The 25,862-nt window shown below is 34.4% G+C and overlaps 1 pseudogene across 1 annotated transcript in view; it reads left to right on the forward strand.

Annotated features, from left to right (window-relative positions):
• Positions 1-24,060, forward strand: part of LOC307059970 — a 160,628-nt pseudogene extending 136,568 nt beyond the window's left edge. Inside the window, exon 5 of the transcript in view lies at positions 23,550-24,060. The product of the transcript in view is annotated as an uncharacterized misc_RNA (transcript). The remainder of the gene's footprint in view (positions 1-23,549) is intronic.
• Positions 24,061-25,862: the final 1,802 nt, after the last annotated feature.

Below are 25,862 nucleotides of genomic sequence, written 5' to 3' on the forward strand. Positions count from 1 at the left end.
GGCTCCGGACGCGCAGGCTCAGCGGCCATGGCTCACAGGCCCAGCCGCTCCGCGGCACGTGGGATCCTCCCGGACCGGGGCACGAACCCGTGTCCCCTGCATCGGCAGGCAGACTCTCAACCACTGCGCCACCAGGGAAGCCCCATACTTAATCTTTTTGATGCCAATAATCATTGTCTAATTACAATCTGATACAAATTAGATTTGTAACCTGGATATTTGAATAAATAACTGAATTGTATTTTATTATAAACAACTGTGTTTCACAATTTATTATGTTGTTTTATATGCCTATAGGTAGTTATATACTAACTAAATTATGGAAACTTTAGAATGAGCTGACAATACTTTTTTAATGGAACATGACTATAAGTAAAAATAGAATGGTTTGTTAATCTATTTTCAACTATATCTTATTGGACATATAATATTTTCACAAATAAACGTTTCTTCCTGAATCCAAATATGTGCTAAACACACAAGTAGCCTGAAATCTAAATTGTTATGATTGAATTCCTAAATTTTAGTTTTTAAGAACTGAGCTTGAATGGAGAAGTATTTCAATTAAGAAAAGGTCATGACACTGTTAGGGAAAAAATTATTTTTCTCTACCCCTTTAGGTTCTTCTGGCTGGTCTGAGAATTAAATTGACATGAGACAGATTAAGAGAAGAAAATCAAATATGGTTAATAACATGTATACTTGGGTGAGACCCAGGAAAACTGAATAACTTGCCAAAATGGCTGAAACCCTCACTTAAATATCATCTTTAGGGGCTTCCCTGGTGGCACAGTGGTTGAGAGTCCGCCTGCCGATGCAGGGGACACGGGTTCGTGCCCCGGTCCGGGAGGATCCTACATGCCGCGGAGCGGCTGGGTCCGTGAGCCATGGCCGCTGAGCCTGAGCGTCCGGAGCCTGTGCTCCGCAACAGGAGAGGCCTCAGCAGTGAGAGGCCCGCGTACCACAAAAATAAATAAATTAATTAAATTAAATTAAATAAATATCATCTTCAGCTAAAGACAAAAGAGGATGTTGGGGGTAGGGGTTTGGGACTTAAAGAAGAGGAAGGCAATGGACATAGAGTTAGAAAAGCAAAGGTTTGGTAATTAATATTTGCTGGGCTATGCAGAGACAATGGGACACAGTGTGAACTCTGAGCTCTAGTGAACCCTGTTTCTGCTCCCCACCACAAGTAGCTCCTATTCTTTGCAGCTAAGTCTGGTGATAGTTCTATTTCAGGAACATGCCCTCCACCTAAATTTTTTCTAGGCAATTGGGGAGGAAGGTCAAAATTTCTTCTTGAGTTTTTTGGGCCTTGATTGTTTTTAGCTCTGAATAATCCACATGCCAAAGAGACATTGGGGGTCGCAAATTTTGCTCCCCTACAATGTATCCCTGAATGTATGCTCATATACACCTTAGATTTAAAAGTTGTTTCCTACTACTAAGAAGGCTAGCAAACATGAGGAAATGGCCCAGACGGTGAAATTTCAGTATTCCGCCAAATGGACCTGATCCTTATATTTACTTTCTCTTCTTATTTTTAACACATTGAATCTGCTGATGGCATTTTAATTCAGGCTGACAGTGTTATTATCTTCTGAGATTATAGAGGTGTTTTCTGGACATCTTTATTCCAGGGCAGCCAATTAACAAGCTGAACTGGGTTACAGGTTATTACCACTTGGAAGCAGGAGGTGTTTGCTTCAAACTTGTTTTCTTCCCTGTGTTAGAGAACATATGTGTGCTTGTAAAAATATCATTAATCCTTGAAAACATTTATTCAGCTGGACAATGGTTCTTCTCCTGTTACAATGTGAAGTTTATGGCTTTCTAAACAGAGATCAGGATGTTCCCAAAGTAAATATTAATAAGGGTACACCACCTTTAGGGAATGAAAACAAAAAACAAATAAACCAAAAAAAAAAAAAAAAAAAGCAAACCCACTCATCGAGTTACATATGTCTAATTCAATCTAGAAATAAATATATGTAGAATTAAGTAAGAATTCTGAATACAAATATGTGATTTTTTTCACATTGGTCCTCTTTCTATATAATGAAGCATTATGAGTTCTGTCCAAATATGCCCACCTTTATAAAAAGTATGGCTGAGAACACTAAATATATGACTTGTAGGTTTTTCTACAAAGGGTGGTTGGTTATATAGCAATAATTTAGTTTATCTGATCCATGAGAAAAATCAATATGGGAAAATTCAGATTGAAAAAACTGTTGGCTCTATGGGTTTTATTTTTTTTTTTTTTTTTTTTTTTTATTTATTTTTTTTTTGTGGTACGCGGGCCTCTCATTGTTGTGGCCTCTCCCGTTGCGGAGCACAGGCTCCGGATGCGCAGGCTCAGCAGCCATGGCTCACGGGCCCAGCCGCTCCGCGGCATATGGGATCCTCCCAGACCGGGGCACGAACCCGTATCCCCTGCATCGGCAGGCGGACTCTCAACCACTGCGCCACCAGGGAGGCCCTATTTTTTTAATTTGTTATCTAGATTGACCATGTAACAATGATTATTGCTGAGTCTTCAATTAATTTTTAAAATAGAGACAGACTATAGCAAGATCGATAAGTTATATTTTATTGTTTGTTTACTTCTTAATTAATTATCAAATATTTTAGGCCTTTAGTATATCCTAGACTTGGCCCATCAACTCACTTTGCATGTGCTAATTCTATTCTAAATAATGATATGAAAGTTTCCTAACCTGTTTTTCCTTCCCCTTTTTTTGGCATGTTATGCTTACCTGGAGACTGATAAGTGCTAATATTTTATTTAGAATAAAATCATTTTTGTAATTCATAATAAGAAAATTTAAGTTGCTGTTTTGTATTAAATACAAATCATCTATTCATCCACCAATTTATTAATTCCCACATCTCCTCCCTCTTGCATCTCAAAGACCTGAGCTGATCTCCCTGTGCTATGTGGCTTCTTCCCACTAGCTATCTATTTTACATTTAGTAGTGTATATATGTCCATTCACTTTGTTATAAAGCAGAAGCTAACACACCATTGTAAAGCAATTATACTCCAATAAACCTGTTAAAAAAAAAAGAGCTGTGGTATATATCTACAATGGAATATTACTCAGCTGTAAAAAAGAAGGAAATAATGCCAAAAAAATTTATTAATTCCTTCCACAAATATTTATTGTATCTTTTATTTTCTAAATATGTGATAATAATTATTCCTGTTTCAATTCAAATCAGATTAAAATATATCTATGAATCTCTCTCCTTCCTGATAAATCAGATTACAGAACCCAATCCAGATGTGTTCATTAGTCATACATTTAAAAATGGCCTCTCTGTCCCAGAAATCCAATAGTCCCTATGAAAGAAACTTGCTGATTCTCTTCTAAATACTACTTAATCTGAATTATCCCTAATATGCACCTAAAAAAAACTCTCATGGATATTTATCATAAACAATGTTTTAGTTTTGTGTAATATAAAAGCCATGAAGAAGATTTTCAGTTTTATATATATGATCATATTTGAAATTATTTTATTCTTAGAGAGTCTTAGAATCTCTTCCAATCACCCAAACCATCATATAATGATAGTTTTTATATTTTAGGGCCAGAGTTCATAAGTTTTTATATTTAATACTTTAAAAATTAGGAATAATTTTCAAATAATAAGTAATCTGACATCTCAGATAACTAATGCCTGTATCGTAGTAGGCTCTAAAATTTCCTAAAATATTTACCTATAATACTATTATTTCTCAGACTCACCAAATGTGTTCTCATGTCCAACGTCTTCACAATATCTATTATTGATACACTTATAAAACCCCAGGTTCATTACTATTTTAAAATAAAAGTAACATATATCATTCAAATGGTTCTTATTAATGGAAAGACAGTACTTTGTCCCTCTGGCACCACGTTAACTTGTCTCAAAAATTAACCGCTATCAAGTTTCTTATGTATTCTTCTAGAATCATTTAATTAATATTTAAAAAGATGTATACAGATACCTTTGCAATGATTCAGTTATAATTTTTATATGATATCTGTCTATATCAACAATACAGATAGTGATCTTTCATCTGTATAAAATCTATATAACGTTTCATTATATTGACATTATAATCATTTAACCACTTTCCTATTTATTGGTCATTAATTCTTTCTAATTTGTTTTAATTATAATATTGCAATGAATAACTTTGAATGTATGTTTCGATACATTCTTGCGACTCAATCCAAGATCACATTAATAGATGTGAAATACTAGAACAAAGAGAACATACATTATGCATTATGCATTTTGATGGCCAAATTCCCCTCAGAACACTTGCATCCTTTTACATCCTCCCCGAAAACTTGTGACAGTCCTTATTTCCTTACTCTCTCACCAACACTAGATATTATCCAACTTTTCATATTTGTCTATCTGATGGAAAAAAACAGAATCTCATGTTTTATTTGTATATCTTTATGTATGAATGAGGTTGAAAATCCACTCATATATGTATAGGTTTTTTTGAAAGCTTCTCTTTCTTAATCTTTTCAAACTTTAATTGCCATATTTAACATATTATCTTATTGTGGTTTTGTATACATATTATTTAACTAGAGAAAATGAGTTATTTGCTGTTTTATTTGCTATATGCACTATATGTGCCTCCAATGCAGGGTCACAAATTCTACGTTTTTTTTTTTACTTTGGATTTTTTTTTATATAAAACTTTCTACTACCTGAACCACTGAATTTTGTATATTGATATAGACATATAATGGGAGTGTGGTGGATAGAGCCGAAGAAACTCAGGGATCAGCTAGTTCAAACATCTTATTTTCTGCAGATGTTGAGACAAAAGCCTTCAGAGAAGAAGTAAGTTTCTGACATAGTTTGTAAGAGAGTGAAGCGAAGAATTCAGGTTTCCTGACTCTCAGTCTCATCCAACATCACACATTTATTATTAACCTATATCCATGTGGAAAGAGAAATTATTTAGTATACTCAAGGAATAATCAAATATAAACAAAGAGACCCAAACAGGACATTAGCTACCTAAGAGTTAATGTTTAAGTACATTTGTATCCTAACTATAAACCTCCCGTTGCTTTATATAATGCAGATCTCAGTACCTTTATTCCATAGAAGAGGAGGAGGTTTATATCAGACCTTGACCAGCAAATGCCTTAAAATTCCTCATCATATATGTTTACTCTCCAGCCTCTTCTTCCTTTTCCTGTAGGAGTGGAGGTTCATGTTCTCTGCTTTTTTCCACATAGGCTCCAGATCTTGTCCCCATCTCTTTCTTTCTAAACATCCCAATCTCAAATGCTAGCCCTCTTTGGGGGCAGAATTATTCAGATGTTTCTTGTTTCTGCTTCCAAACTTGCATTCACAACTTCCAAGGTGATCACCAACAGAAGTTCTGTTGCAAACTGACCTAACCCAAAAAAGTCATCAACAACTCAAAGATCTTTTATTAGTAGTCCTCTAAAAAATTTGTGGTAGTCAGAGTTTACTCTACCAGGTCACTACCAGCTTACAATGAAAGTAAACAAATTCTCACATCATATCTGCCACACACATAGACATTAACTCAACAATCATTCATTCAAGTGTAGACATAAAACCTTTTCATACAGATCGTTTGGCAAGATTCATGATATATTACTGGCTTTCAGGGCATTTCTGGCTTTTCACGTCATTCCAAAAAGCTCACTTGAAATTATGCCAGAAGGAGAAATCTTTTAACCTAGTTGTCATCAGGCAACAAGAAGTCATACTAATGATGGTAGGACAGAGAACAATTTGGGAAATCATATCTTGGGCTCCATTCCTAAATAAAGGCTACAGACTTGGCTGGAGTCTTATACACTATTCATGCCAAGGGAAGAACTATCTCTAAAGAATTTTAGCAAAACCCCAGATCTTGAGTGGCCTTAATTTTACCCATGGGAACCCATTTCTAATATTCATCATGCTCATTGATCAAACTATTAATATCATTTATTATGCTACTTATCAAAGCATCTGGTTTACATCAAGATATGGATTATTTAGTATGGATTAAGATCTTTCTGATGTAATGCTAACCCATCACCCCTGGGAGCAAATTTTTGATTAGAATGCTAACTGCATCAGGTTGTGACTTTAACTAACTCACATACTATACTCACTTTTTAATGCTAAAGTACTTAAAAATCCATCTTTGTAACATCCATCCAATTATTATGATCCATTTAGAAGGCAGTTAGGAATAAGTAAAAACTAAAAATTTTCTGTTGCATATTTTATATATGAAATTAACAGGTTTTATATGTTGAAATTGAGAAATGTAAAGGTCTGAGTTCAGTGAAGAGTGAATGTTACGTTGAATGTAGCGTTATGTAAAAGAAGACATTCCAGGAAATTACTGAAGCGAGGAAAGGTGATTTTTTGAAATTTAGTGGGGAACAATTTTTTATATTATTTGGTAGGCTGTGAAAGAAGTTGTAGTTCATGAAATCAGATGATTATCTGAAGAGTTTTGTTTAACATTTCCCAGGACAGTCAGGACAGTAACTCTATTTGATAATAACTCAGTATCTTTATTGAAGAAGTATTTTTAAAGAACATTTAAAAACAATTTAGCATCTAGATTTAAATAAATCATGGAAGAAGACAGAGTTTTGGTAAGATGAATCTAAATATTCACATGAAAAAGCTATTCATAAGATGGAAATACACAGAAATATGTGTATTCTAGTATTAATTCAGGGAGAAAAATTGATCTTATATGTGTCAGCCATTCTGCCTGGTATTTTTTATATCCTATCATATAATTCTTATTAAAATATTGAGACATATGTTAATTATTCATCATAGTATTCCATAAATTTTCTTAATAACCTCTAATATTATGAGGAAATTCTTTTCTGGTACCTTGGTACAATACTAAACTCTAGGCATATTTTTTATGTTGTTTTTTATTTTTTGTTTTCTATTATCATCAGTGAGATAGAGGAAAATCAGTTTGTTAGATATTTTTATAGAATGTTGTAGGTATTCCATAATCAGGAATGCTTTCCTTCCCTAAGATGGATTGTATTTTTCAATCTTGTTCTCTTCTTAAGACAATGGACACCAAAGGTCAGAGAACAATCAAGGCATTCCAACAGCCTTTATTCTCCCCACCAAATAAAATAGTAAGTCATATCTAGATTTTACCTGTTTTGATAGTTGCTCTCTTCCCCTCCAAAAGAAGAAACTCCTTACTATGATCATTTAAATAGTTTTTAATGCAAAGCTGGTATTCTTTAGCTTTGGGGCATAAGTCAGAGGGTTCACCACAACTTATTAAAAAAAAAGTCAGGGTAAGAAATACCAGTTGACTATTTCAGCAAAGGGACTGAGTATTTTGATGCTCGTGATTAACTGCACTGTGGTAGAAATTATGACACTTGATGAAATGTAGGTACATTTCCTTTTGCTTAGTCTGAGATACAAAGGGTAAATTTCTTCCTAAGGTATCTTTGGAAACATACATATTCTAAACAAAGGGACTTTACACAATGGATTTGCCAATTTTTGGTAGTCTTCCCCTATGGCTCAGTGACATTGGCACACTTTGGAAAGAATATTATTCAAAAATATTAAAGACAAATATCATGATATCTCTTATATCTAAAAAAAACTTTTAAAAATCTTAAAAAAATGATACAAACGAACTTATTTACAGAACAGAAGCAGACTCAGAAACTTAGAAAATGAACCTATAGTTAACAGAGTGAAGGGTGGGGGGAGTTTGGGATTGACATGTACACACTGCTATAATTAAAATAGATAACCAACAAGGACCTACTGTATAGCACAGGGAACTCTGCTCTATACTCTGTAGTAACCTAAATGGGAAAAGAATTTGAAAAAGGACAGGAAAAAAAAAAGAAAAAGAAAAAAGTACACTAGTTTTCTTCAGTAAAAAAATTAGCCAAATCTACACCTGGTAGAAAGAAAATGTAGGTAGACAGTGGACACTGGGGAGCAGTTCTCAAGCCCTATTTAGAGAGTTTTCCTAAAGGACTCATGTAAGATAGAGTCAAGATGATCCATAGAATAAATTATTTTCATCCTATTACATTCACTTTGAGGAAGCAGGAATATATTGAAACCTATTAGAATTTGTAGACTGAGCATACTTAAAGTTGCAAAGATTTTAAAGATAACCTATTTTGGATCCTTCATTTGACAAAGACAGTGCTAAGTCCCTGAACAAGAATATAATCTTCCAGCCAGAGTTTAATGGAAGATGTAGAAATCAGATCTATGAATTTCCTGTCTAATGCAAGTTCTACAATAAAAAACACCATTATTGATATTTTTCTGCACCAAATTATAAAGATGACTAAGCTGACTAAAAAGAAAATAAAAGCAGAGTCTGACTGAAGGAAAGGCTGTGAGGAGATGATGATGAAATTTCCAGCTCAGAGAATAAAGAGATGGAAGAATCAAATAGTCAGTCTGAGACAAGATGCCCTGTAAGAAGAATAAGATGTGGAAATGACCTGAATAAAGAGGGAAAAGTCCAATGGGGAAATGGTAAATGAAGTTTATGTGCTAAAGCCATGGGAGCAGAAGGGCCCACAGAAAAACTAATTGAGTTTATAGTTAAATTATCTGCCTGCCCAATATTGTTATCAATATTTAATGTTTGATATGTTAGATAATAAATAAGGACCATAATTAAAATGACGTATGCATGTTGAGGTTAAAAACATGGTTCCTTCTAAATAGGAACTAATCAACTTATAGGAAATCTTATGTTTAGTATCTAACAACCGTAATGATTTCATTTGATAGGTTGTAATAATTACAAATAATTAACAAAACAAGTATGTTATAGAAATTGTTCTAAAATTATGATAATATACTGCTACCATAGCAGTATACTGGGGTCTACATTCTTGAAAATCATAAACCATTTAGCTGGTACTTTAAAGTTTATTTTAAAGTTGTGAAAATATATTTTTATGAAGATTACATATTCTTAGCTCTAATAAAGTACAATGCTTTAAAAGTTGTGGACAGGCAACAAAATTATCACTGATACTTAAAAAATAAGTATTTCATTTGGAACAAGCAACAAAATAATCACTGATAATTAAAAATCAAGGCATTTAGTTTAGCAAATTATTTCCTCTTAATATTTTATTCCAACAATGACAGCGAATTCAAAAAAGTAAAATAATTCTATCTTAGGATTTCAGTACTTTAAGATTTAACAATAAAATTTAATAAAAGTTGTAATAGTTACAGTACTACTCTGTTGGCTTTACTTGTGTGATATTTTTAGAAAAAGGGTTCAGAGAATAAGCAGAAGTCTATGATCCTTAAGAAAAAGGCCCAGGGCTTCCCTGGTGGCGCAGTGGTTGAAAATCTGCCTGCCAATGCAGGGGACTACGGGTTCTAGCCCTGGTCTGGGAAGATCCCACATGCCGCGAAGCAACTTGGCCCGTGAGCCACAACTGCTGAGCCTGCGCGTCTGGAGCCTGTGCTCCACAACAAGAGAGGCCACGATAGTGAGAGGCCTGCACACCGCGATGAAGAGTGACCCTTGCTTGCCTCAACTAGAGAAAGCCCTCACACAGAAACGAAGACCCAACACAGCCAAAAATAAATAAATTAATTTTAAAAAAAGAAAAAGGCCCATTTTTACTCTATTGAAACAGTGAACTAATCAATGTCTAAAGAAAAGAAAGTCATCCAAAACAAGTGTCTTAGAATTCTGGCAAGAATTCTTGACCTTAGGCAAGTAAAATAATGATCAACCTTAATTTAACTATGTTTTAAAATCTCAGTATAGAATGTTGTAATCTAGTTAAGTAACATTTGCCACAATAAATTATATGGTTGTTTTATTACACGTGTGGTTCCCATGAGGTAGAATATAGGCAAACCACCAAAAACCTAACGTGAGGGATGCCTAAACCAGAGTAACTACAGTGAAAAGATATATGTGTCCCCACAAGGCAAATGATACCATTTGACATTTATATATATCCTGTTACCTCTAAATTTAAAAAAATTTTGAAACTGATAATGAGTAAGGATAGTAAAATTTTACTTCAGGGAGTCCTGGGTGAGATGGAAGAGGGAAGAACACGAATAGTTCAGAGGGAAAAATGAAGAGATACTATAGCTTAGAATCTATTGATTCTCTAAAAAGTTTTAAAATGTCTAAAACTTCTATAAATAGACAATATTTCATTGGATATTAAATAACTGGACCCTAAGAGAAGATTTAAATCACTGACCCATAACAAATAAGTTCAAAACTCACAAACAAAAAGGAAGAAATAAAAGCTCCTAATCCCTTTAGAGAAGTTATTTCATTTACTTCGTAAATCAATACTGTGCAGATAATATTATCTTTCTCATTTTTTCTCGTTTTAAAGAAGAGCTTCTGCCACTGCTCTAACGCCAACTACCTTCCCAGTGTAGAAAAGTGGATTACTTACTTACAAAGCCAAAGTTTGATAGATGACTTTGTTTTTAGGCTGCCACCATCTTCCTACTTATCATTGCCTTCTTCTTAGTCACTGAATCTCCTTCAACCTCCCATCTTCACTTTTTTATCAGAATGATTAGAGCTGTATTATTACTTACTCTTCCATACCAATGAGTCCATCATGAAAGTTTCAGAATGTCATTTAGTTTCCAGATTTTTGACACTATAATTTGCTTTAGCGTTTTTGTAAGAAATATTATTTAGGTTAATGATGAACACATTGAAATTTTCAGTAAGATTTGTGGAATGGAAAAATTACATATCCACAGGCACGGTCTAATGTACTTACCCTCAGCGCTGATGTAGCTGCCCAAATGGGAAGCTGGTTTTCTGGTAGCTGATTCCAAATCTTTTTCCATAGTACCCATTGGTAGGCTTACACAAGTACTATATATACCACTTACTTGCTTCCCTGAAAGAGAATGGTGGTATGGAGCCAAAGTGATTTTTTAGAACCCTTGGCCCTGTGAATGTACCAGGTCAGGAAAAAAATTAAGGGAATAAAAATTAAGTGGAAATATTTTCTCTACCCAGGGAATTTTCCCTGTAATAGGAAGAAGAATAGAGAATTTATTTGATTTTCATGAACTAACAGATTTCATACTTATCCTTTGCCATCTGTATACAAAGTCATTCTTTCATGATGAAGTTAGAGAGACTTGTTCTTGTGTACTAATGTCAATAAATTGTGTGTATATACCCTGATATTGTATAAAATCATTCATAATAGCTGGGTGAGTAAGCTGGACTATAATTACTTTTTTCAGCACTGTTACCTTAACTCAACTTAATGGTATTGTGTTTTAGTCTATTTACAAGTTTTTCAGGACTTTAGCTAGAGTATTTTTATTTAATAATTGTTAAGCCTGATTTTATAAAGGCATTTAATATTAATAATAATAGTTATTGTTATAACAATAATACTAGAATAGTAACAGCTGTCAGAGAACTCTTTTTGCAATTTATTCATTAAATACCTTTTCCAACTAACTTCTCTTTGTCCTTTGAATCTTATCTCAGGCATGATCTCTACCAGAAATCTCTATGTATTTGACCAACCTCAGTTTGAAAATGGGGACTCTTAGGGCTTTAAGTGTCACCCATACTTCTCCCAAGACAATAGCTATGTTTTTCTGTCTTAGGCCTTCCACCAGGATTGTAAACATCAGTTTCCTTAACTATCTTGCTGACTATAGAGAAGATAAACCCTTTGTTTTATTAACATTTTTCTTCTTTCCTTCCTTCCCTCCTTCCTTTCTACAACATATGAATTAAAATATGAGTTCAAGAACCATAACATTTGATGGACACTTAATGGATGCTCAGTTCTCCATTACGCAGCCCAATTTTCTGATAACTGCAATGGACATTGGAAATAAAGTGATGAAAGGACAGAGAATACCCCTGCCTTCATAGAGCTTATGTTGAAAATGAAGGAGAAATCAGAAAAAAAGTAAATAAGCCAGATCATTTGAGATGTTAATTAGAATTATGAATATAAGAAACAGTGTAAAGTAATAGAAAGTAACTGAGAAATGGAGTATAGGAAGGCTTCTCTGAGGTGAGATGTGTATCCCAAAAATTTAGCTCTTTCTTCAGGAGTTATTTTTAAGGAATAAATTAAACTTTCATTTGTTATCAAAATTAAAAGTAAATGTACCGTATTTCTCTCCAGTGAGCTGAAAGATTTATTTGATTTAGGAGTCAAAGAATAGATGCCAGTCAGGGCCATGAGAATAGTTGTGCAGTTTATGTCCCTTGCAAAGGTGCCTGGCTGAAGGGGGCATGGTGGCTAAAGGCAGCCCAAGTTCAGCTCATAATGCCATGCGCTCATATAGAGACTCTGGCGCTCACAAAGAGCTCAGGCAACTGGGAGGGAAAAGCAGAATTTTTTTCCTGTTCAGAGGAGTCACCTTTTCCTAATTGCTCTTGCAGAGAAGGGTGCCTTTTCCTAATTACTTCTTTCAAAGGGGTGCATCTTTTAAAATTTATATGAGAAACCCATAAGTTGTATCTGTTGCCCTGACAGCCCTAATAATTTTAAGCTTTATATTTAATTAGTCAGAAAGGCACCCAAATGATTATCCTTGGTTTGTTCCATATAAAACTAATAGTTCATAATTATTTTCTTCTGTTATTATTCTTGACATTTACCAGACTTGGGAGTGATCCCTTTCCTAGGAACAGCATAATTTTGGTTCTTTTAAGATAAGCCAAAAGGAAGAAATTTCAGGTTCCCAAGGAACCTAAAACAGTCAAGAAGGCCCCTTTATTTTTTACTTAAATTATCATACAACATTAGATAGTATCACCTGGATTCTAGCTCCAATGCAATAATGTCTAATTGTATATTGATTACTAGAGTACTTTATTTTTATAAGTCCAAGTATGTCTGTAACTCCTCCCACACCCATTCTTTTGGGGGATTGACAGAGGCAATTTTGTTTGTGGTTGGACATGAATTTCAAAGAGACTACTGCTTTTGTAGCTTCTCTTAGTGCGGAAATGACTGGATGTAGATGCGTTTAATCATAATTCCATGACTTCACTTAATGAGGATTCAAAAAGCAGGACCCTCTGTTCATTAGTAGCAACTTTAAATGGTAAGTTGGCACAACTTTTGTACAAAATTGTCTCACAGAAATTTTCTATTATAAGAACAATTTTTAAGACTCTTTTTTTTAGCTTTATTGAGGTATAATTGACAAATAAAATTTTAAGATATTTAAAGTGAGTAATGTGATTTTATATACACATATATATTGTGAAAGCATTTTCCCCCATTTGGTTAATTGGCACATCCATTACTTCACATATTAACTTTGTTGCCAGGGATGGGGTGGGTGGGAGATGAGAACACTTAAGTTCTACTGCCTTAGCAAATTTCAGATACCCAACACAGTCTTATCAACTACAGTTACCATGGTATACATTTCATCCTCATGCATCTTATATTTGAAAGTCTGTATACTTCTACCATCCTCTCCCTATTTCTCCCACCCCGCAGCCCATGGCAACTACTTTTCCACTCTCTGTTTCTATGAGTTTGACTTTTTTTTTTTTTTTTTTGGATCTCACTTGTAAGTGATACTATGCAGCATTTGTCTTCTCTGTCTGGCTTATTCCACTGAGTAGCATCCGTGTTTTCCTAAATGGCAGGATTTCCTTTTTTAGTCTAAATAATATTCCATTTTATATATGTATCACATTTCCTTGATCCATTCATCCATTGATGAACACATGTTTTTTCCATACTTTGGCTGTTGTGAATAATGCTGCAAGGAACACAGGACTAAGATATCTCTTTGAGATAATGATTTCATTTCCTTTGGTTATATACCAGAAGTGGGATTGCTGGATCATAAGGTAGTTCTATTTTCAATTTCTTGAGGAGACTTCATACTATTTCCATAGTGGCTATACCAATTTACATTACCACCAATAGTGAGCAAGAGTTCCCTTTTCTCCACATCCTTGCTAACATTTGTTATTTCTTAGCTTTTTGATAACAGCCATTCTAACAAACATGAGGTGATACCTCATTGTGGTTTTGATTTACATTTCCCTGATGATTAGTGAAGTTAAGCACCTTCACTTTTCATGTACCTGTTGGCCATTTGTATGTCTTATTTTTGGAAAAAAATGTCTATTCAAGTACTTTGCCCACTTTTTAATTGGGTTATTTGGTATTTTGCTATTGAGTTGTTTGATGTACTTTTATATTTTAGATATTAACCCCTTTCTGGAAATGTGGTTTGCAAATATTTTCTCCCATCCCATAAGTTACCTTTACATCTTGTTGACAGTTTCCTTTGTTGTACAAAAGCTTTTTAGTTAGGAAGTCCCACTTGCTTATTTTAGCTTTTGTTGCCTTTGCAAGGTATCATATTCAAAAAAATCATTGTCAAGACCAATGTCAAGGAGCTGAACCCTGTGTTTTCTTCTAGGAGTTTTATGGTTTCAGATCCTATGTTCAATTTTTAAATACATTTTGAGTTCATTTTTTGTGTGTGGTTTAAGATAGAGGTCTAATTTCATTCAATTGCATGTGGCTGTCCAGTTTTTCCAACACCATTTATTAGACTATCCTTTCCCTGCTGTGTATTCGTGGCATCTTTGTCAAAAATGAATTGACCATTTATATATGGGTTTATATATGGGCTCTCTATTTTGTTTCATTGATCTATATATCTGTCTTTATGTCAATACCATATTATTTTGATTACTATAGCTTTGTAATATAGTTTAAAAACAGGAAATTTGATGTCTCCAACTTTCTTCTTTTTTCCCAAGATTGTTTTGGCTATTCAAGGTCTTTTGTGGTCCCACACAAATTTTAGGATTTTTTTGTTCTACTTTGTGAAAAATTCCATTCAAATTTTGATAGGGATTATGCTGAATCTGTAGATTGCTTTGGGTAGTATGGACATTTCAACAATATTCATTCTTCCAATCCATGGGCATGGAATATCTTTTCATTTATTTGCCTCTCTTTCAATTTCCTTTATCAATGTCTTACAGTTTCTAGTGAATAAATCTTTCACTTCCTTCGTTAAATTTATTCCTAAATATTTTATTCTTTTTGATACTATTATAAATGGCATTGTTTTCTTAATTTATCTTTCTGATAGTTTGCTATTAGTGTATAGAAATACAACTGGTTTTTGAATATTGATTTTTGTATACTGCAACTTTACAGAATTTTTTTTTATTGAAGTACAGTTGATGTACAATATTACATAAGTTACAGGTGTACAATATAGTGATTCACAATTCTTAAAGGTTATACTCCATTTATAATTATTACAAAATATTAGCTATATTCTCTATGTTGTACAATATATTCTTATTGTTTATTTTATACATAATAGTTTGTACCTCTTAGTTCCATACCCTTATATTGCCCCTTTCCTCTTCCCTCTCTCCACTTGTAACCACTAGTTTGTTCTCTATATCTGTGAGACTGTTTCTTTATTGTTATATTCACTAGTTTGTTGTAGTTTTTAGATTCCACATAAGTGATGTCATACAGTGTTTGTCTTTCTCTGTCTGATTTATTTCACTTAACATGATACCCTCTAAGTCCATCCATATTGTTGTACACGGTAAAATTTCATTCGTTTTTATGGTTGAGTAGTACTCCATTGTATATATACCACATATTCTTTATCCATTCACCTGTTGATGGACACTTAGTTTGCTTCCATATCTTGGCTGTTGTAAATAATGCTGCAATGAACATTGGGGTGATTTTATCTTTCCAAATCAGTGTTTTTGTTTTTTTTCAGATATATACCCAGGCATGAATTTGCTGGGTCATATGGTAGTTCTATTCTTAGTTTTTGAGAAACCTCCATACTGTTTTCCACAGTGGCTGCACCAATTTACATTCCAACCAATAGTGTATGAGAGTTCCTTTTTTTCTCCACATCCTCTCCAGCATTTGTTATTTGTGTCCTTTTTGATGATAGTCATTCTGACAGGTGTGAGGTGATATCTCACTGTGATTTTGACTTGCATTTCACTGATGTAGGGATGCTGAGCATCTTGTCATGTTCCTGTTGGCCATCTGTATACCTCCTTTGGAAAAATGTCTATTCAGTTCTTCTGCCCACTTTTTAAACAGGTATTTTTTTCTGTTTTTTTTTTTTTTGGATGTTGACTTGTATGAGCTGTTTACATGTGTTGGATATTAATCCCTTACCAGTCATATCATTTGCAAATATTTTCTCCCATTCAGTAGGTTGTCTTTTTGTTTTGTCTATGGTTTTCTTTGCTGTGCAAAATCTTTTAAGTTTAATTTAGGTTCCACATATTTATTTTTACTTTTATTTCCATTTTTTTACAAGACAGAAAAAAAATTGCTACAATTTATGTCAGAAGTGCTCTGCTTATGTTTCCCTCTAGGAGTTTTATGGTTTTCCACTCTTACATTTAGGTCTTTAATCCATTTTGAGTTTATTTTTATATATGGTGTTAGGGAATGTTCTAATTTCATTCTTTTACATGTAGCTGTCCTGTTTTCCAGCACCATTTATTGAAGAGACTGTCTTTTCTCCATTGTATATTCTTGCCTCCTTTGTTTTTTTTTTTTTTTTGCGGTACGTGGGCCTCTCACTGTTGTGGCCTCTCCCATTGTGGAGCACAGGATCCGGACATGCAGGCTCAGTGGCCATGGCTCACGGGCCCAGCCACTCCACAGCATTTGGGATCTTCCCGGACTGGGGCACGAACCTGTGTCCCCTGCATCGGCAGGTGGACTCTCAACAACTGTGCCACCAGGGAAGCCCCTTGCCTCCTTTTTCATAGATTAATTGACCATAAATGTGTGGGTTTATCTCTGGGCCCTCTATTCTGTGCCATTGATCTATATGTCTGTTTTTGTGCCAGTACCATACTGTTTTGATTACTGTAGCTTTGTAGTAAAATCTAAAGTCAGGGAGCATGATTCCTCCAGCTCTGGTCTTCTTTCTCAAGATTGTTTGGCTATTTGAGGTCTTTTGTAACTTTACTAAATTTGTTTTTTAGTTGCAACAAATTTTTGGTGGAGTATTTAGGGTTTTCTACATATAATATCATGATATCTGCAAATAAGAAAAAATATTGTTTCTTCTTTTCTGATTTGGATGTGTTTTATTTCTTTTTCTTGATTAATTGCTCTGGCTATGACTTTCAGTACTATGTTGAATAAAAAGGGTGAGAGTGGGCATCCTTGTCTTATTTCTGATCTTAGAGGAAAAACTGTCAGCTTTTCACCATTGAGTATGATGTTAGCTGAGGGCTTTTCAAATACAGGCTTTATTATGTTGAGGTACATTCACTCTACAACCATACTGTTCAGAATTTTTATCATAATTTTGTCAAATTCTTTTTTTGAATCAATTGAGATTTTTCTTCATTTTGTTAATGTGATGTATCACATTTATTTATTTATTTGTTTGTTTGTTTGTATGTTTATTTATTTATTTGTGGACATTGAACCATCCTTACATCTTTAGAATAAACCCACTTGATCATGGTATATGAATTTGTGCCAAGACCTATCAGTGCCCCAAAGCAGAGGATCACATTCAGCACCTAGATATAGGCTGCTTGGAAGCTGGACCCTCAAGCAGCATCTGGCACCTTCCAAGGAGAAACTGGGAGATGAGGGTTTTTGCATGTTCCCTCTGTACTGGGCCTGTGTATATAGCTGGGGGAGCAGGGTGAAACGAATGCTCCTGTAGCCATTAAGAACTGCTTCTCTGCTTGCTACAGTCACGTGGGACTCATGAAAGCAAGCACCACTGGCTATCAGAGCCATGTGATCTTGGGATCTGTCCCACATGCAGCAGTTCATATACTGGAATGCAAACGTGTACAAACTCCTTTTAGGGATATACTGGTAACTGGGAGCAGGCTAACGGGAGACAGTGGGTAAGATGTCCACTGGTTTACCCACTCTCTATGGAGGATCATACCCAGCCCCTAAATATGTGCTCAACTAGAAGCCTGACCCTCAGGCGGCAGATCTTAAAGTATGTGGATGGACCTCTTTCAGGGAAAGACTGGGACATGTGCATTTTTGGCTGTTCTCTCTGTGTTGAGCCCTGAGGGCATAGTTGCAGCAAGTGCTTTTGTACCTTTTAACAGTTGCAGCATTATTTACTATAGCCTTATAGCTCTCATGAGCACAAGCCTCTGGCTTTCAGAGCTAGATGTTTTGAGGACCTGTACCATGGGTAGGAGTCTTAAATGTTGGGGTACTAAATGTGGGCTGCAAGCCCCTCACTCCTCAGGGAAAAGCTGAGAGTCGGGACTTCCTTCCCGATTGTATGGCACTGTGTGGAGCTATGGGGTTTATAGTGAGAGTGTGTCTCAGCCTTTCCTATGCCTTCCAATGTATTTTCTCATTTGCTCAATGTGTAGGAGTCACTCAGCTAGTTTCAGAATTTCTTTCAGAAACAATTGCTCCTTGTGTAGCTGTATATTTGATGTGTTTGTAGGATGAGGGAAGTTCAGGAACCTCTATATCATCATCTTGGTTGACCCTCCTTCACAATTTCTTATGTCCTTTTCCCTCAGGGAAAGAAAAGAAATCATTAGGTCAGTGGGAATTATAACTACAAAGGGAACTTGATTAAAAATTTCTTTGAATCATATATAATCATCAATATTATATATATAATATAATCAGCAAAATTACTAATCACCTTCTTGCAAAACAGAATAAAACAAAATGAAATAAAATATGGATTTCATTAACTGTTAAAATAAAATATTAACTTAGATATAAAATCCAGTGCAACATATTATCTAAGAAACATCCAAATAAAATCAATAATCTCAATTATATCCTTGGTTATGTGTACAAAAATGAATGTGTTCCTTAATGAGCGTTCTTGTATGCTATGTAGATAACAAGGAAAGGTGATTGTTATAGATATTGGCTATATTAATCAAAGATATTAATCTTAAAGTTTATCTACATCTATTGAACAATAGGGATTATCTTTTAGTAACTTAAAGTACCACAAAGTCTTTTTAAGTTATTTCATTTGTTTGCTTCAATAACCTCCCAAGAAATACAGAGGGCGTATGTAATGAAGTCAAATTGATAATAATGTACTTCCATTTTCCTTTTCATTATGGAAAGATTTAATTGAACTATATTAACCTCTGTGTTTATGTTCTTATAGGAAACTGTCTGTTTTGATGCCTTACACATTTTCTTTCTCCTACATATTTACTCAACGGGCAGTGAGCCAATCCTTTTGAAAATACACATTCACACATATAATCAATGCAAATATTTGTTTTTTTAATGAGGATATTAATAATCAAGGTTATGGATGTTTAAACTGCTTTCTATAGTTACTGAAATCCAAAGTTAATTTATGCTTTTGAAATAAATTCACTAAGATTACCACAATTCAAATATTTGAAGAATATTATCTATTCACTTTCAGATAAACTTGTTTCTGAGGCATAAAACTTTCTTTTGTGATAGCCTCACAAAAAGGTAAACTCTCTTTTGTATTTCTGTAATACTGTAATGCTATGTGCAGCTGAACTTGTGGCAGTTACATCAGTTGCTCAGTGTCCTGGACTGGTCTTTCACTGAAGTGTACTTTGGAAGAAGCTTTGGAAGAAGCTTATCAACATGGTTTCAGAAAGGGGTTAAGTTATCGTGTTGTTTCAGTCCCTTTGCTCTTGAAGGTGGGGAATTCATGACAGAAACCAGTCTAAATTAAAGTCATTACATTTTCACTTTACTAGTCTTGCCAAATCCTTTCTACTTTGAGTTCTCACACCAAAGAATTCTGAGTGATGAATAAAACTTTTATTTTTCTTTCCCATAACTTCCTTCCAAATATCCCTCTAATTATCTCATTTCCTTCCCCAGTGAACAATCTGTTCATAATAAGTGTTAACAATTTTATTTTGGAAAGATTCATTTATGTTTTGTTTATACATGAGTATTGCACAGAAACATTGGGAAGTGATTTCCTATGTATTTATCATGAGAGATGGTAATCAAAGTGTTTTAGGGTTTTAGCTATTTGCTTTTGATGTCATAAATGTTCTCCTGGATATTGTATTTTCAGGACAGTTTATGCTTTTATCTTAATGTAAAAGACAGTGCAGCTTAAGTTCATGATTTACCACCACAAACATTTTTGGATTAGATGAAAAATGGAATGATATACTGATTTTTGAACAGTTTGTTGTACTTAAATCCAGTAAAGCAAAGTGATTGTATTAATACAGGGGATATATGCTTTAAGTCTGCCTTTAAGTCTTGCTTTAAGTCTTATAAGAAGGCATTTGATATAATATAGAGCATATTAACATTATAAAAACAAAATTCAGTGAAAGAAAATGCATATGTTGAGAGCTGTTGAAAAATGTAACTAAAATTTTACATTAATCTCATCTAATTTAGGTAATAAGTTGGCAAACAAAGGTTTTGCTTACTAAGTTGATAATTTTGACAGCTCTGATTATTTGAATAAGTTAAGTAATGAATTTTATCACAGAACTTATTAGTAGATTAATTTAATAGTTGTAGCAATAATAAAGGCCTATATTTTATAATATCTTTGATTTCAGGACAAGAATAGATTAGATAAATATAGTAGGTATATATCCAAATAAATATAAAATAGTTCTGAATTAACAAAATAGAGGGGAGACCCTACATATTTTATTGTAGATTTTGACAACTTTGTGTTTATTTTAGCTACATTGCATTTATGAATGAAAATATTCTGGTTCATTTTATCAAATGAATAACACATGACCTAATGTGAAGAGTTTGCATTGCAGATACTGATTTTTTTTTCTAGTTTCAGTGAAGTATTTTATACAAAAATTTTTCACAATCATAGATCATGCCAGTATGTGACAAAGAATATAATGAGATTGATTCATTTGTCTTGTTCCCCAAAATGATGTGAATTACCAGTAAATTGGTCACTTTGAAGGAACTGCTGATCATAAAAATGACCAGGATGAAAACCCTGCCCTATGGTTTTATTCCCATTGTATATGTAAGTACAGTCATCACTGCAGCTAAGAAATGCCAGAAAAAGAAAAAGACTACATTTTAAAAGTACAGCTGCAAGTTATTAACTCCTGATTTATTGAAGCTATACAACTAAATGCCTAAGGCAGTAACAGGCATATAACAGGTATTACAAAACATCTACTGAATAAAATGACTATCTGACCTTACTGAATATCCAGTGTGATGGGGAACTCATCACACTTGCAAGTAAGTTTCTATACACTTAGTAATAGCTCATGAGTCCTTATTTCTATTACTTGGGCAGAATTATTGTTGAAATAGTCTGAGACCTCAACAGATGACCAGTTAGAAATGCGGAAAGGTTGGAATTGGGCAGTACTAAACCTTGGGGAACTGACATTGGTATAAAGAAGAATGGTATTCAAAATAGACAGGAAAAATTCAAATCACAGTGTGTCTAAAGATATATATTGAATATGTACTGATTTGGGAAGTTGTCAGTATTTGAGAAAATTTTTACTTCGGTTTCAATTTGTTATTGATATATAATTTACATGACAGTAATATCACATATCTTATGTGTAATGAATTTTAATGAATATATATATATATATGCCCAAGTATTGAGTGCCTCAATCAAGATAGAGTTCCCTCCTGCTGGTTTCCAGTCAGGTCTTCCTAACCCTAGCACTGTGCCTACCATGGTTTCTTTCACCACAGAAGTGTCTTCCTTGTCCTTGAACAGTATCTACATACAATTACAGAGTATATACTCTTTTGAGTCTGTTTTATTTTCATTCAAAATTATGTTCATGTGATTTACCCATATTGTTGCATGTATCAGCAGCTCAGTTATCTTTACTGCTCAGTCGTGTTCCACTCTATGACTATGTCACAATTTGTCCATTTCCCAGCTGATGAATATTTAGGATGCTTTCAGTTTTTATTTATTACAAAAGAGGTTGTTATGAGCATTCTATAAAAGTCTTTTTCAAATTTTTATTTATTTTTTACAAGCGTCTTTATAAATACAAGATTTTGTTTCTTTTGGGTAAATTTCTAGAAGTAGAATTGCTAGGAAAATTTTTTTAGCTTTTCAAGAAACTAGACAACTCTTTTCTAAAGCGGTTACACCATTTTGTACTCCCAGTTACCAATCTCTGAGGGTTCTAATTGTTCCATACCCTTACAAACACTTTTCTAAAAATTGAGATATAATTGACGTATAACATTATATTGGTTTCAGGTATATAATATAATGATTTGATATTTGTATATGTTGTGAAATGAGCATCAAAATAAGTCTAGTTAACATCCATCACCAAACATAGTTAACATATTTTTTTCTTGTGATGAGAACTTTTAAGTTCTATTCTTAGCAACATTCAAATATACAAGAGTATTTTTTTAATTTATTTTATTTATTTTTATTTTTAGCTGAATTGGGTCTTCATTGCTGCACACGGAGTTTCTCTAGTTGTGGCGAGCAGGGGCTACTCTTGGTTGCGGTGCACGGGCTTCTCACGGTGGTGGCTTCTCTTGTTGTGGAGCATGGGCCCTAGGTGCGCGGGTTTCAGTAGTTGTGGCATGCGGGCTCAGTAGTTGTGGGTCACGGGCTGTAGAGTGCAGGCGCAGTAGTTGTGGCGCACAGGGCTTAGTTGCTCCGTGGCATATGGGGTCTTCCTGGACCAGGGCTCGAACCCGTAACCACTGCATTAGCAGGCAGATTCTTAACCACTGCACCCCCGGGGAAGCCCTGCAATAAAGTATTATTAATTATAGTCAATATGCTGTACGTTACATCCCTAAAATCACTTTTAATCTTAGCCATTCTAAAGGTGTGAAATGGTATCTCATGGCAGTTTTAATTAGAATTTCCCTGAGAACTAATAAAAGAAGCACCTTTTCTTCTGCTTATTGGCTTATTGGCTTCTGCTTATTCTGCTTATTGGCTACTTGCATATTTGTCTTGTTGTTTAAAGCTCTGCTCATTTTTTAATTGGGTTGTTTGTCTTTTTAGTATTGAGTTATAGGAGTTCCTTCTATATTATTTATGGTATATATATTCTTATATTATACCCTTCCATATTCTTTATATATACTAGATATGTCTTTTATTAGATACATATATACTATAATATTTTCTCCCAGTTTGTGGCTTACCTTTTCATTTATGTTAACTGTTTCTTTTGATAACAAAATTTTTAAGTTGATGAAATATAATTTATAAATATTTTCTTGTATGGTTTTTGCCTTCTGTGTCTTACCTGAGAAATCTTTGAAAGTTCTTGAAACTTTTCTCATGTATTTTGTCTATAAGAGATATAGTTTTAGCTTTATATTTATGTCTATGATCCTTCTTGAATAAAATATGTATGTGAGTGAAGTGCAAGGGGAATCAAAGTTTTGGGGTTTGTTTTTGTTTTTTCCATATGGATATCCACTTGGTCAGGAACTTTCTCTCCCCCATTGAATTATATTGTTACCTTTGTTAAAAACTGACTGTTGAAGCAGTGGTGTAAAGGTGACGGGACACCTGGATTCCTGTTTCCTTCTTTTTCCATTCCTGGGCTGGAGGAAATACCTAAACATATGGAATCCCAATGCGGGGCAGCCAGGGCCATATCCACACCCCCCTAATGTCGGGTACCCTGGAGGTTGCAATCCTGCTCATCCACCACCTACCTACCTTTCCTCCAGGTCCCTTTCCCACTTCCCCAGGAGCACCCCAGGGGAATTCAGCCTTTCCCCCTGGTGGGCCCTGTCATCCTGTGCCACAACAAGGGTATCAGGCTGCCAACCCTCAAGTCCCTACCCCCTTCAATACCCGCCACCTGCCCCTGGCATGTGTCCTGGGAATCCATTGACTCCTGGCAAGGTAGGACCAGGAATGGTGATTGACAAGAAGATGCAAAAGAAAATTTAAAAAGCTCATAAAAAGAAGCAGAAACACCACAAACATGGCAAGCATTCCTCCTCCTCCTCCTCCTCCTCTTCCTCTTCCAGCAGTGACTCTGACTGAATACAGGGCCTGAACAATTTCCTCAAGTCTTTCCAGGTCTGCTCTCCCACCAAGCTTCAGATGTCATCTTGTACTGGGGGAAATTAGCCCTTGTGTCCCTCCTCCCGCCATCCCTACAATCTAAGCCTCACTCTGCTGTTCAACCCTAACTGGCTAGGGGAAATGGGAGAAGAATTGCCATGGGTTAGCAAAGGCTGTCTTCCCACTGCTTAGATAAAACTTTTAGCTGGTGAATTTTTCAGAATTATATTTTGAAGATGGTGAGATTTGAGCTAAATGCTGAAGACAAGTCTAAGATCTGTAAAATGTGATTTTTTACTTTCTTTTGTAATACTCATGATTGGGGAGATGCTGTGGAAATTTAATTATGGAAAGAAAAAAACGACCTGTACCTTTCTTGTAATTGTGGCATGCTTGGGTGATTTAGTGGCAAATAAACATTTCCAAGCAGGCCTTTTATTGATTGCACTCACTGCAAGGCTGCTGGGAAGTGGAGTCCATTTGGCTGATGAGCTCTGACTGCCATTTTGGAAACTGATCTCTACCCCTTAGCTCAGTACGCTATCTCAGGTCCTGCTCTCACTCTCCAACTCTCAGTCCAAATAAAGCTGTTTCTCCTGGGGAGAAAAACAAAAAACAAAAAATGACTGTTAATACATCTTTATATTTCTAGACTTTCTATTCTGTTTCATTGATCACCTTGTCTATCCTTATTTTACTACCATACTGTCCTGACTGCTATAACTTTAAGTCTTGAAATCAGGAAGTGAAGGTCTAACAACTTTGTTCTTCTTCAAGATTGTTTTGTCAATTCTAGAATCTTTGTATTTCCTATAAATTCTAAAGCCAGGCTCTGATTTATATAAAAAATACTAATTGGCTTTTGAAGAGAATTACATAGAACCTATAAAGACATTTTGAAGAATTGGTTTCTTAACAATTTGTCTTATAATGCACGAACATGCACAAACATTATGTATCTCTTCATTTATTTTGGTCTTCCCTCGTTTCTCATCAATATTTTGTAGTTTATAGTAGAAGGATTTGCATGGGTTTTGTTAAGTATTTTCTGTCCTTGAATGCTAAGTTTGATTTCCTAGTTTTCTGTTGCTAATACATAGAAATACAATTAATTTTTGTGTATTAACTTTGTATTCTGTGCTAAGTTCACTGTTCTAGTAGGTTTTCTTTTAAGATTCCTTTGGGGTTTTCTACATAAACATAATGTCATCTGTGTATAATGACAATTTTACTTCTTTTGTTTTAATCTGAATGGTCTTTTATTTCTTTTCCTTACCTCACACTAGTATTTCCAGCTCAGTGTTGAATAGAGGTAGCAAAAGTAAACATATTCACCACGTTTCTCAATCTTGAAGTGGAAATGTTCCATTTTTTACCATTAAGTATGTTAATTATAGGTTTTTCATAAATGTCCCTTATGAGATTGAAAATCTTTCTTTCTCTTCCTTGTATACTGAGTACATTTATCATGAATGGCAGTTGAATGTTTTTTTAATACTTTTTCTGTATCTATCAAGATGCTCATGTATTTTACTTTTTGTTATGTTAACATAGTGAGTTTGTTTGATTTTCAAATATTAAACCAACATTATATTGATGGAACATATCCAACCTGTTCATGATATATTTTTGTGTATGTATATAAATATTGCTGGATTCAATTTGCTATTTTGTTAAGTATTTTTGCATCTATATTCACAAGGAATATGACTCCATAATATTTTTATGATGTCATTTTTAGAATTCATTATCAAGTTTGTGTTGATGTTATAGACAAGTTG

This window comes from Hyperoodon ampullatus, assembly GCF_949752795.1.
Source record: "Hyperoodon ampullatus genome assembly, chromosome: 11".
Lineage (NCBI taxonomy): Eukaryota > Metazoa > Chordata > Mammalia > Artiodactyla > Ziphiidae > Hyperoodon > Hyperoodon ampullatus.